The following is a 12,577-nucleotide window of genomic DNA, read 5'->3' on the forward strand; positions in this document are numbered from 1 at the left end:
GAGTCACAGGAGCCAATAAGGGATTTCTTTATATGCCGAGAGTAATTGTGATTTTAATTGTAACTCAGTCTGCTCATGGTGCAGTAAAATCCTCTGTTTTCTGTAAATGCTGCAAATTTAATAATCTTTGTTAGAAATATGACTTAAATAATGGGTTGGCAACTAAGTCATTGCGGATTTTGCGAACAGATGGTTTTACCACATTCTTTTGCTTTGTTTACGTGATCAAAGCATCTAAGCTGGATTGTTTTCTTGTTCTTAGGACTTTCGCCTTTAATTTAGTAAAAAATTTTTTATCGATAAGTCATTTAGTTTCCTTTTTATCCAATTTAAAAATGGAAGAACAAGACGCGCATTTCAGACATATTTTATTATATTATTTCCGAAAAGGCCAGAACGCATCGCAAGCACATAAGACGTTAAGTGCCGTATATGGGCATGAAGCCTTGAAAGAAAGGCAGTGTCAAAATTGGTTTGCCTAATTTCTTTCTGGTGATTTTTCACTGAAAATGCGCGGCTGTCCAGTTGAAGTTGATGAGACCCATATCAAGACTATTTTTGATTCAGATCGTCATAGCACAACTCGTGAGATTGCAGAGAAGCTCAATGTATCGCGTACATGCATTAAAAAAAAAATTAAAACCACTTGGCTACGTCAAGAAACACGATTTATGGATCCCTCAACAGCTTAAGGAAATTCATTTGACCCAACGCATTAGCGTCTGCGATTCGCTTCTAAAACACAACGAAATTGATCCATTTCCAAAACGACTGATTACTAGCGACGAAAAGAGATTAGTTTACTACAAGGTTAATCCGAAAAGGTCGTGCATGAAACGTAAAATGCTTAATTGAATAAAGTTATACTTTTTAGCGAAAATTTGAATTTTCCTTCTTATTTAAAATCCGCAATCACTTAGTTGCCAACCCAATATTTGGAGAATTTGTCAGTCAAAACATTGAAATAGTAGTGTGAATGCTCATATGTTGTTCACGTTTGTTTACTTTCTGCTAAGGATGTGGCTAAGATCGCCTAGAATTAGAGAGAATGATCTGATTATCGGTCTTTAACAAAACTTATCTCAGGTGAACACGATTCCTTTTATTTTATTTAATTTTTTTGGGAGGGGGCAGAAAAAATGGAATAAGGAAATTCCTGGGTGTGAGGGAGGGAGTGGTTACATACGAGGGTCGTTTGAAAAGTCCGTGCAAAAATAAAAACTACTTAATTTTTTGGAGTAAACCTTTTTTATTTTTCAACATAGTCACCTTTTAGGCTAATACACTTCGTCCAACGCTGCTCTAGTTTGTTGATCCCTTCCGAATAATAGGATTTGTCCAAGTCTGAAAAATAGCCATTCGTTTCTGCAATCACCTCCTCGTTTGAATAAAATCTTTTTCCCGCCAGCCATTTCTTCATATTGAGGAACAAATAGTAGTCCGAGGGAGCCAAGTCTGGTGAATAGGGGGGATGTGAAACGAGTTGGAACCCTATTTCCATTAATTTTGCGACCACAACTGCTGAAGTGTGAGCTGGTGCGTTGTCGTGATGGAAAAGGACTTTATTGTGGGCCAATCGTGGGCGTTTTTCTTGCAGCTCGGTTTTCAAACGGTCCAATAACGATGAATAATATGCACCTGTAATAGTTCTACCCTTTTCCAGATAGTCGATGAGGATTATTCCTTGCGAATCCCAAAAGACAGTCGCCATAATCTTTCCGGCCGAAGGAACGGTCTTCGCCTTTTTTGGCGCAGATTCTCCCTTGGTAACCCATTGTTTAGATTGTTCTTTGGGCTCAGGAGTGTAGTGATGTATCCATGTTTCATCCACAGTGACGAAACGACGCTTAAAGTCCTGCGGATTCTTCTGGAACAGCTGCAAACCGTCCTTGCCAACACTTCACACGATTTCGTTTTTGGTCAAGCGTGAACAATCGCGGCACCCATCCTTGCGGATAGCTTCGTCATGTCCAAATGTTGATGCAAAATATTATGTACCCGTTCATTCGAGATGCCCACAGCACTAGCAATCTCACGCACTTTCACTTTTCTGTCATCCATCACCATATCATGGATTTTATCAATGATTTCTGGAGTAGAAACCTCAACAGGGCGTCACTTGTGCCCATATGGCCACTCCGAAAATTTTGAAACCACTTATAAACTGTTCTAATCGAAGGTGCAGAGTCTCTATAATGTTTATCAAGCTTCTCTTTAGTCTCCTGAGGCGAATTGCCTTTCATAAAGTAGTGTTTAATCAACACACGAAATTCTTTTTCGTCCATTTATTTGAAAATCACTCGACTTCCTCGATTCAAACGAATGCCAAACACAAAGAAATAGACCGATCTGGCTGAAACTTGGTGTGTGTTCTTCCAAGAGATGCTACTAACTAAACATAACCTTGATACGCGCCAGTGGTGCTATCTCTCTGACTTTGCACGGACTTTTCAAACGACCCTCGTATTCCTCTAACGTGCCATTACTGTACGCTTGCCGGAAGTGCTGTTTTAATGGCTGGAATTTTCCCTTATTTTCTCGCAAACAGCTGCACCGATTTTATTTTTAAACGTATATATAATGGAAACATTTTATCCTAAACATTCGATTTAATAGGGGAACTTCTCGAACTGAAGGAGTCGATAGATTCCTTTTAAAAGTACTAAGAATTAAATATAACTCAAACTCCCAGGAGTTTGAAAAGAAATTAGTGAGTTTCGAACTTAGAGTATAGTACTAGGGGGGAGTCGTATGAGTATTCAATTTTTTTTTTAATAAGAGTATTTTCCTCTGAGGAATTGTTGAAATGTTCATAAATAAACACATCCTTGTAAAAACACATTAATCTTATCAACATTTTGGAACGTTAATTTTATGATATCCAATGTTTTACTGATAAAAAATGCAACTTTTTCTCTATTACAATTTTGTTATCCCACAATTATTTCATAAAAATTATTTACTATTCCGAATAATAATAATAATTATTATTATTAGAAAAACGATCACTGAGACATTAATTTCATTATTAGGAATTAGCATAGGAAGTGATAAATGGTACGGAGAATGACGTACGTAAGATTTATAACGTAAGAGAACTAGTGCTACACGAGAAACGAGACCGAGACGAGACTTGAGCAACCGAGACCGAGACCGAGACCGAGACATGATATATATCTCGTCGAGAAATCTCGGTCTTGTCTCGGTTTTTCAAATATTAATTTTTAGCTACAAAATTATAAAATTGTGTCCTTTATTAATAAATAATCATTACAGGTATTGAATTAATTATTAAAAGTTACGATTTTATTATATACGAGGGTCGTTTGAAAAGTCCGTGCAAAGTCAGAGAGATAGCACTACTGGCGCGTATCGAGGTTATGTTTAGTTAGTAGCATCTCTTGGAAGAACACACACCAAGTTTCAGCCAGATCGGTCTATTTCTTTGTGTTTGGCATTCGTTTGAATCGAGGAAGTCGAGTGATTTTCAAATCGTGTGAAGTGTTGCAAGGACGGTTTGCAGCTGTTCCAGAAGAATCCTCAGGACTTTAAGCGTCGTTTCGTCACTGTGGATGAAACATGGATACATCACTACACTTCTGAGACCAAAGAACAATCTAAACAATGGGTTACCAAGGGGGAATCTGCGCCAAAAAAAGGCGAAGACCGTTCCTTCGGCCGGAAAGATTATGGCGACTGTCTTTTGGAATTCGCAAGGAATAATCCTCATCGACTATCTGGAAAAGGGTAAAACTATTACAGGTGCATATTATTCATCGTTATTGGACCGTTTGAAAACCGAGCTGCAAGAAAAACGCCCACGATTGGCCCACAAAAAAGTCCTTTTCCATCACGACAACGCACCAGCTCACACCTCAGCAGTTGTGGTCGCAAAATTAATGGAAATAGGGTTCCAACTCGTTTCACCTCCCCCCCCTATTCTCCAGACTTGGCTCCCTCGGACTACTATTTGTTCCCCAATATGAAGAAATGACTGGCGGGAAAAAGATTTTTTTCAAACGAGGAGGTGATTGCAGAAACGAATGGCTATTTTTCAGACTTGGACAAATCCTATTATTCGGAAGGGATCAACAAACTAGAGCAGCGTTGGACGAAGTGTATAAGCCTAAAAGGAGACTATGTTGAAAAATAAAAAAGGTTTACCCCAAAAAATTAAGTAGTTTTTATTTTTGCACGGACTTTTCAAACGACCCTCGTATGTTCAATATTACTACATCTATTTGACATCGAATTACATAAGTAAATTAAGCAAAGTAAACTAATCGCCTATTTTTCTGGCGGGGCTTTACGTCCAACTACGGACGGAGGCGACTAGCAAACATACTTTACTGTAAATTTCTCATATTAACCATTAAATAAAATCCAAAGCCTAAGACCGGGAAGCGAACCTAGTACCACAATACTCATTAGCTTCGCAGGTCTCGCACTATTTTCGTTTTTAAGATACTCTTTGCCTAAGCATTGATACATAAAAGAGCTTTTACTGAATCAGAAGTTAAAGAAGATCTTCTATTGGTCATTATCATCGCAGCTTGCTAAAATAATCTTTCCGATGGCACTGAAGTTGCACAGATACTAAAAATATCTTTTGCCATTCTAGACAAATTTTTGAAGGGAATTCTCAAGTGTTTTCCACCATTCTAAAATGTCAACGTCTACTGGTGCTTGGTCTAATTAATTATTTCTGTCTTCCATGCTTCGGTGATATTTGCTGATTTTTGAGCAAATGGTGCAAATATATTGATGCAGTCGTCGTCGTCGTCGTCAAAAGGTGAATCAACAGATTCTTTATCTTCACCAACAGCCATAACTAATGGAGCGGGAAGTTTGTTGGGAGGTGTATTTTTTATTTCACGAATCAACTTGTTATAGTAGGCAGATATGTTATTTGGGTCTTTCATTTGGCGCGTTTTTAACATCTTTTTGAAATTATATAAAGATATATAACAGTAATAGTAATATATGATGCATTGAAGTGTAAGTAGTTGTCTTCTTTTACACACATTTTCATTACTAATATATAAATTAAAATAATTATTAGAAAATAATAACATTTTTTGAAAAGATTATTAATAGCAAACCGCTTTTAATACTTAAACAAAAATTTAAAAAAACTGAGACTGAGACCGAGATATCTCGACGAGACCGAGACCGAGACTTGAGCGACCGAGACCGAGACCGAGATCGAGACTGCATAAAGTCTCGCCTCGTCTCGGTCTCGTGCAGCACTACAGAGAACGAAGCTTCCTTTCTCTCTTGCATTTCCTCTTCATCTCTTACCATCGCAAGAAAGTAGGAGATCATCGCATTTGCTCCAGTAAGACTGGCTGGAAGAAGAAAAGAGAACAGATTGGGGGGGGGGGAGGCCGGAAATGCAGTTGCACTTCGAGCAGAAGAAAATTGAACAGTTATCATCAATCTGAACAAACGTTGAATGGTCTTCATTTGTTTTAGGTACTTCAAGCAGCCGACGTCGGTTATCTTTTTGTTTTTATTTGCCTATGCGGCGCTATTATCATATTTTCGTAGCTCCATTTTAATTTATCCAAGATTATTTTTGGTGTCAATTTGGTTGTACTCTAATTTCACATTGCCTTATATTCTAATTACTGTCATTCATCTATAAATCCAAAAAATAATCGGCAAAGCCGATCTTTTTTTTTGAGGAACACTTCCTTCCTGTTGATTTTGCTCTTTAGAACGTTGAACACACTATTGTGTGTTTTCTCATAATGGGGTAAATTTTCTGCTGCCCCCCACCATTTCATTGATGGACCAACTTGATAGAATTCTGAGATATACGTACTAGGTGTGGCTATTAAATAACGAGACTATTGCTGTAAAAAACATTTTATTTTAAATTTATACGTATTTAGTTATTATCACCTTCAATATACACCACTCCCCTATCCCTACAACGCTCCATGCGAATTTACCATTGTTCGGAAACAGTGCTGGAAGTCCTTTTTCTGTGAGCTCCTGCATGACGCTTGCCGCTTTTTCTTTCACAGATTCAACAGCGGACTGAAATCGTGTTCCTTTTAATGCAGATTTGACTTTGGGGAACAGATCTATAGTCACATGGGGCCGCCAGGTCAGGCAAATAAGGCGGATGGCCTAAAACTGGGATGTTGTACTTGGCTAAAAACGTCTTCTTGACGGACAATGCAGTGTGAGCCGGCGCCGCGGTTGTCTTGATAGAGAGAACCCTGTGACTTGTTCTTCCACAAAATCGGGTCGTTTTTTTTTTTTTCCTTACTCTTTTCACGGAGTTGAGCAAGCACCTCACGGCAGTAATGTTGATTAATTATAATCCGATATTTTCATCCATTTTTGGATGTGGAAGGGCGACCCAGGCGGTCATCATCTCCGACTTCTTCTCGGCCATCTTGGAAACCACTTGAACCATTCAAAAACTCGAGCACGTGATTAACATTCATCGCCATAAACTTCTTTTAAATGAAAGATCAAGTTTCAATAGCGGTTTTTACCAAGTTTTGATGTGAAATTTCACAACAATTCGTTGCTCTACTACGTTGTGTAGTATCATGTTATCACGGCAAAACGAAACTAACACCTCTTACACAAAACGACGATTCCGGTCAGACAGATTTCTCTATAAACACGTGAGACGCTGCAATGGAAAGAGTAGGCTTTACGCAGCACAGCTGTCGGTCGTTAAGATTTCGTTAAGACAGCGTCGTTTCGTCACTGTGGATGAAACATGGATACATCACTACACTCCTGAGACCAAAGAACAATCTAACAATGGGTTACCAAGCGGGAATCTGCGCCAAAAAAGGCGAAGACCGTTCCTTCGGCCGGAAAGATTATGGCGACTGTCTTTTGGGATTCGCAAGGAATAATCCTCATTGACTATCTGGAAAAGGGTAAAACTATTACAGGTGCATATTATTCATCGTTATTGGACCGTTTGAAAAATCGAGCTGCAAGAAAAACGCCCACGATTGGCCCACAAAAAAGTCCTTTTCCATCACGACAACGCACCAGCTCACACCTCAGCAGTTGTGGTCGCAAAATTAATGGAAATAGGGTTCCAACTCGTTTCACATCCCCCCTATTCTCCAGACTTGGCTCCCTCGGGCTACTATTTGTTCCCCAATATGAAGAAATGGCTGGCGGGAAAAAGATTTTATTCAAACGAGGAGGTGATTGCAGAAACAAATGGCTATTTTTCAGACTTGGACAAATCCTATTATTCGGAAGGGATCAACAAACTAGAGCAGCGTTGGACGAAGCGTATAAGCATAAAAGGAGACTATGTTGAAAAATAAAAAAGGTTTACCCCAAAAAATTAAGTAGTTTTTATTTTTGCACGGACTTTTCAAACGACCCTCGTATTCTTGGGTCTGCACTTTCTTCTTTTTCTTCCTTCAGCTTCCCAGACCCGAAACTCTCTTTAGCCATTCTTTCATCTTCCATTCTTAAAAAAAATAATTAACTTTTCTAATAGCCTTATTTATTTTTTTTTTAAATAAATGATTTCTGGCAATTTTCAAGAACTTAAATTATTAATTTTAATTAAACCTCAAACTTATGTATCTCTAAATTTTATAAATTCTAAATTCTGTATTTAATAGTGCAGTAAAAGCATCATATGACATTTATATATGTTCGTAAATTTTAAATATAAATTAAAAATGCGATTAAAATGGTAAAAATAAATCCAATACGTGTTGGAATTCATTTCATGCATTTAAATAAAATCTAAAAATGACATTTCTAGGGAGGGTATTTCAGGAAGATGTTTAAATTTTTGTTAATTTTTAATATTGCTTTATACTAATATTGTTTGATGCTATCGATTACATGTAGCTGACGCAATTTGTTTTTTTGGTCTGTAATAGGATTAGGGCAGCTGACCATCGCTTTAAATGATTATTTTAAACAGCTGATTTTTATTTATTTATTCGATATATATCCTCTTATCAGTTTTTTCGATATATATCCTCTTATCAGTTTTTCAAATGATCGAAATTCAAAGGAAGTATCTGCTTTGATGGCCACAGAAAGGAAATGATATATACGATACAGGGTGTTCATTTTAAGACGGCTCAAATGCATTTCGTGCTTAAACGGTTAATCTGAGCAAAAAATGGTAGATGACAAAATTTGTTGCCCGTCACCTCTAGTTCCAAGAATATGGGAATTGATTTTAGATTCCTGCCCGCATACGCGGCTGACGCGCGACCAAAAGTGAGGGTACACAGTTAACCCCCATTTTCATACACACACTTTTAAAGAGTATAAAAACTTGTGAAAGAAACCGGAAACCGCAATTCGATAACTTCAAAATTAAAGGTGCTAGGCCATTTCCAAAATCTGGTATTTATTAATCATATTTCAATTTTTTTAACTTGTTATCAAAGAGAAAGAAGTGCATACGATAGGTCATTTTTATGTATTTTTTCATCCCTATTTCTTCTGAAAATATTGCCAAGGCAGTAAAGCTAGTATTTTTTCTTAATATCGAGAAATAAGTCGTTTTCCGAGTGAGGTTTTCTAAGAAAAATCAAATGTTAAGAGCTTTAGATGTTCTCAAAGCATACACAAAATGGCTAAAAATTAATTTTACATCTGTTACAAACAAGAAGGTTTAATAATTATTTGATAATATTGGGAGAGTTGCGTTTAATTACCAAAAAAAAATTGGAAACCACCTGCCACATATTTAAGTGATCAATATCTTTCATGTAAAGGATCAAACTTATTCCTTAATTTATCAAATAATGCACTTTACTCAACTTGTGAAGTATGTACTGGTGCCTCCTCTGGCTCGCAAGCCAGGGTTAGCCAGCAGGTTATCAACTGTTCTCTGTATCTGTGGAGACACCTTTGAAGGCACAGTACATGCTTCAAAATGGGGGTCAACTGCGAACCCTCACTTTTGGTCGCGCGTAAGCCGCGTATGCGGGCAGCAATCTAAAAGCAAGTCATATATTCTGAAACTAATGGTGACGGGCAAGAAATTTTTATTTGCTCAGATTAACCGTTTAAGCATGAATTTGCATTTGAGCCGTCTTAAAATGAACACCCTGTATGTACATTTTTTTTTTTTTTTTTTTTTTTTTTTAATGACTGCCCGGCCTTCGGAGAGTGAGCTGTTAGAAGTTCCAAAGAAAAGTAAAGTCTAAGAGAGCTAGCAGCTCTGGATTCGAACCTAGAATCTCCGCATAGGAATCCCAATATTTGTTAACCAATGAGCTAATCCTTTCCCTGGTTTTTCCAAATTATTGTTACCAAAACTCAGGAAAATCACAGGATGCTTTGAGGTCGTCTAATACTTTGATTAGTTCTCAACAAAGTATTTGGTTAATTAGGGATTCAAATCCTAAACCGAAAGTACCATATTTTTTAATTAATTTTCCATTTGTTCAAAAAAATTTCCTCGTTTGGGGAACCGATGAGACCCTATAAAAACCATAATAGTCGCTAACTCATTTCCCACCTCTATTGAGTGAAAATAATAAATACATCTAAACATACTCTACATAAAAGAAAATCTTGTAAATTACGTTTTGCCCAATGTTTATCAAGCCCTCACTTAGTCTCATAGAATTTTCCCATATTGATCTGTATTTATCGCAGCATTGTTATTTCCCCAACAACGTTTTTTTTTAGTAGCTAATGAGATAATCGATATTTCAACTCGATACAGTCCTTTATGTTTGTTCAATAATAATAATAAAAAAAATCTATTGCAAAATTTTCCTTAAACTAGGAAAATTTTCGCGAGAAAAAAGGAAATAGAAACTACAAAATAAATAAATAAACACAAGATCGCAATACTTCCGTTTTTTTTTTTTTTTTTCTAAAGAGAACAGGAAGTAGAATGTTTTAATTCGTCTATTTTGAGAAATTTCATTTTAATTAGTCGAAACAGTTGGCAGAAATGTAACATCTGCTCTTGGAAACAGTAAACACTGGTTCTTATTATAGATGTTGCATCTTGAATTGAAATTTTAAAAAATGTAGTAATTACAAGAATTTTGAAATAAATACATACGAGTATATATATTGTTACTCTCAATATTCCGAGATATATGAACATTATTCGTCCCCCGCTCCACCTCAGTCTCTCTCTCTCTTTCTTTCTCTCTTTAAATTTATTTAAATACACGCCAACCCACGTTGGTTAGTTGACGGCGTTTGCGCGCTATGATGCCTCATTTGTATTTCCGTCCACTACGAAAATAGCGCGCTTATATAAGTACCAGTTGTATCCCAAAGAGATTTAAAGCATATTCGATAAGAAAGACTCATTTTTTTTGGTGTGTTTGTGTCTGTGTGTTTTCTCTAACGGCTCTCGTTGGTTTGTATTCTTCTCTTCCGTTTTGGTTGGTCTGTTCTCAAAGTGAATATTGGAAATTTATTCCATGTTCCATTTCTCATTTCCGGTTTTTTTTTCGACAGTCCTTTTTTGTCCAGGCTTTAGATTTTTTTTTTAATGACGATATATAATTGCCATTTTTCTCTAACACAACTCCAACTTTACAATTCTGAAACATATCTACATTATCCTATACTAAAAACATTATACGTATAAAACCATTAAAAGTATTCTAGTTTTCATTAATGTTTATTTCAATATTTTTACAAAGTCAAATTGTTTTACGATTCATTAAAATAATAAGAATTTATTTTTGCGTTTATTTATGCTACAATCAGCGCATTAGCGCTATAAGTAACAATGATAACAGTGAACAGTAGAAGTAAATGAGTGGAGAAGTTACCCAGTGGTAACAGTCCAAAACATTATATGGTTAGTCACTCTCTTCACTGGAGAGGAGATCACGAAGACACTGTCTTTAAAGACGTCTTGTCCGGGTTGTCAGGAAGAGTTCTTGTAGAAAGATTTTTAGCCAGAGGATTTATATGAGATTGCAGGTTGAAGTGGAGTTTTCTGTATCTTGTTTTAGCAACTTGTGTGACAAAAGGAATTTTAAGATCAGTGTGTATAGTCCAGGTTGGAGACATAAAAAGGAGCGTGTACAATAGTTCGAAATATTTTAGATTGTAGCGATTGAATCCTTTGGAGATTGGAGCGTTTGGTTGATACGAGTATTCCATACGCCCAGATGGGTTTCAAAATAGAAGTATAAATCAGTCTTTAGTTGTCCAGAGAAAGAGTTTTGATCTGTCGTCTTTTAAGTAGTTGATAGCGTCTGTTCAGTTCTGTTTTTTTAAGTCTAGTGTGGGGAATAATAATAATATTAATAAAAAAATTACACAATGCACCTTTCTCACCTAAGTCAATAACTTTGGGCCAGCCGAAAACATAAATAATATGGAAATCTCTAAACTAAATTGATTAAACTACTTCTCTGACGATTCCACCCGTTTACCTAAACCTCACTCCTCTTCCCACAACAGATTGTGTTAAGTATCTAGGACTCTTCATGGACAAACGCCTAACCTGGAATCCACATACTAGACTCAAACGGAAAGAACTAAACAGACGATACAAACTTCTCTCTAGACTTCTCGACAAGCGATCTAAACTCTCTCAACAGAATAAACAACTGATCTACACTATGATACTGAAACCTGCCTGGACTTACGGAATGGAACTTTGGGGCTCAGCCAAAGCTTCCAATATCTACAGAATCCAATCCTTACAGTCAAAAACTCTCCGTCGAATCGCTAATGCTCCTTACTTTGTTTCCAATCATACCTTGCACCGAGATTTCCATGTTCCCTATGTTTCAGAAGCTGTAAGATTTCGTTACTTTAAATTCCACACATCAATCACCTCACATCCCAATCCTCTAGTAGCGCAACTTACCACTCTACCAGCAAATCCTCCCAGGCGATTGAAGCGCAAGTGGCCACGCGATCTTCTAAATGAAGTAAGAGCCAATGTACAATAGTGAACTGTCCCACTTTGGGAATTCTCCCTTCATGTATTCATGTATCTATTCCATTATCATGTTGTATCAGCTTCACTTGATGCAGAATTATACTGCAGTTGTGAAAATAAATAAATAAATAAATAAAAAAGTTTAGATCGATTGTCAAGTAGTCTGGCGAGAAGTTTTTTAGCTTTTGGTTAGTTTCTTGTCTTTTCCAGTCTAATCTGGGGGATTCCATGTGAACCGTTTGTCCCAGGGGCAGTCCAAGGTAGCGTACTTTGGCCCACAGTTGGTACAGGAGTTTTTGGTTCAAGATGATGGGAAGTAGGATTTTCCGTCTGAGAGTGAATACTATAAACTTTGATTTCGTAACGTTAGTTTTGATTCTCCATTTGAAAAGCCAGTCCTGTAAGTGGTTGATGGGTGTTTGTAGAGCTCGTGTAGCGATAAAAGGATCGGAATGAGGAGCTAAGACAGCAGTATCGTCAGCAAAGGTGGAAAGAATGGGATTTGGATGTTGTGGTTACATCTGCTATATAAGAGGACCTAGGATACTGCCCAGAGTAACACCAGCTCCTGGCTAGATGGATATAAGAGTCTGCTGCTCCACAGTTGACTCTGAAGTATATCGATCTTTTAGGTAGGATTTAAGTATGAGGAAGAATCTCCCTCAGCTTAAACAG

General features: G+C 37.0%; 1 protein-coding gene across 2 annotated transcripts in view; it reads left to right on the top strand.

Annotated features, from left to right (window-relative positions):
* Positions 1-12,577, top strand: part of LOC141450051 (Krueppel-like factor 7) — a 710,120-nt gene that overhangs the window by 122,922 nt on the left and 574,621 nt on the right. The gene's annotated exons all lie outside the window — the stretch shown is intronic.

Source organism: Rhodnius prolixus, unplaced genomic scaffold, assembly GCF_049639745.1.
Source record: "Rhodnius prolixus isolate KJV_2025 unplaced genomic scaffold, Rpr scaffold_2, whole genome shotgun sequence".
Lineage (NCBI taxonomy): Eukaryota > Metazoa > Arthropoda > Insecta > Hemiptera > Reduviidae > Rhodnius > Rhodnius prolixus.